This window comes from Rhagoletis pomonella, unplaced genomic scaffold, assembly GCF_013731165.1.
Source record: "Rhagoletis pomonella isolate Grant_MI unplaced genomic scaffold, Rhpom_1.0 Rhpom_scaffold_00009, whole genome shotgun sequence".
NCBI lineage: Eukaryota > Metazoa > Arthropoda > Insecta > Diptera > Tephritidae > Rhagoletis > Rhagoletis pomonella.
The window spans coordinates 27,654,338-27,656,187 of NW_023458563.1; the positions used below are offsets into that span (position 1 = coordinate 27,654,338).

The 1,850-nt window shown below is 35.2% G+C and overlaps 1 protein-coding gene and 1 long non-coding RNA gene across 6 annotated transcripts in view; both read left to right on the forward strand.

The window, feature by feature from the left end:
• LOC118745683 (ADP-ribosylation factor-like protein 4C) overlaps positions 1-1,850 on the forward strand; it is a gene marked incomplete in the record, with an annotated part of 124,959 nt that overhangs the window by 61,783 nt on the left and 61,326 nt on the right.
• LOC118745688 lies at positions 920-1,765 on the forward strand. The gene is made up of 3 exons (XR_004993683.1): positions 920-1,278; positions 1,339-1,532; positions 1,615-1,765. It is a non-coding gene; the product is annotated as an uncharacterized LOC118745688 (long non-coding RNA).

Below are 1,850 nucleotides of genomic sequence, written 5' to 3' on the forward strand. Positions count from 1 at the left end.
CAAAGTATGAATTTAGTGTAATTACATGGCCTGCCACCCAAAACAAAGGTAAGCTCATTATTTGTTCGCATGGTGCGGAACATCGCAAGTGCTTATCAGCGTGCGAAAATAGGTTGTACAAAACAATTCCCATTTGCTCATCGATCATCATATCATTTGTAGTTTTATACATAGTCAGAACCAACTTGTAAGATTCACTTTCATTTTCCCCAACGAGAGACTGTTGCTTTTCGTTTGTGACAATGGGAAAAATATATTTCTTTTTTCGTAAATTTTCATATTCAATTTAATTTAAAGACATGTACTACATACATATCTTTTTCTCTGCACAATTCATTTCGTTTGTTGTTTCGTCTGTAACTACTAAACTACTGTAGTGTACTATCGCAAAGTAAACTCAGCCGTTTTGTTTTCGTATTGCAACGAACTCTTGAAGGAATAAACCAAATGAAATAGTAATGTGCATTATAGTTTATTTTCATACACCGGTGTTTATATATGTGCTTGGGAGTATCACAACTTAATGCTTTATTTGAAAATTACTAAGTTGGAGGGCCCTTCAAAATTTAATAACTCATGATTTTATTAAAAAAGAAAAGCACATTTAATACGCTTTGCTTTGTCCCGAACAAATCTAAGTAGTTCGCCGGTATTGAGTTGCGTAGTAGATTTTCAGTTTACCGATCGTAGGGGAGTCCGAACCCTGGCTGCGCTGTCAACCAAGAGCGTAAATTGAAATTTACGTTCTTGTATTAGAGATGTGCTGAGTCCACACATATGAGTACTCATACCAACTCGGTACCTATTTAAAAGTATCCAATACTTTCGACACTCGGTGTCGGACTATTAAACAACTATATATATATATATATTATTATTATTATTATTTTTATTTTTTTTTTTTAAGGGGCTATGTACGGAATTCTTTGTGAGTACGGAGTCCACAGCGCCTTCAGGGGGTACAGAACAAAAATTAAATAACTGAAGGTCATTCGTTGTCGAAATTTCAGAGAACGCTTCATTTTTATGTGAACCTTTATTATTCTTCTGCAAAAAAAACAAAATGGATCCGAAATTGTGCAACAGGTGATTTAAGTGTACTTATATTACTACTAAGGTATATTGTATTGAATCGGTATCGGTTACCAATACCGAAACTTTGGGTACCGAGTATTGGGGCAACTCTGCACATCACTATTTTTTAAAAATGACACTTTCATTGATGGCAATTGCAGCACATATCACAATTTCCTGAATGGCACGAATGATTACGATGCGGTAAGTTGCGTATTTTTCTCATAGTATTTTAATGTGATATTTTTTACCTTCTACTTTTAGCTTTCTTTGGAGATATTCCACGCCAAACCCTCATTCATCCAAGTACGGCATATTTACAACTCGCAATCGAGTTCGCCTGAAGGATGAATGAGGAATTATAGTATGCTGAATGGAAGTGCGTGGCTCTTGGGAACTTCGGGTATGCAGGTGATACTCGCAGCACAAATTCCTCTCGGAAAAAGCCAACCATTGAAGTATCGTGAAATATGAATTAATATAATATGAATCTTTTATGTAACCTATTATCTTACTAATATCATTTCGTTTCCATTTCAGATGATGCTGGATTTAGCTAAAAAGTGTTTGCAAAATAGTGCACAACAAATCATGCATTTGGCCAAAAACTTTTGTATCGATTGTGCGAATTTGAAGTCTTGCAGGATCTGTATCGCACATATTATACATACATGCGCGTGTTTATTCATCATTACTCCATGGTTATGAGTTGTATTTAAAACAGTTTACATCGAATCAAAGGGATTTAATTTCTGCAACCACGAGGGTTATGACCA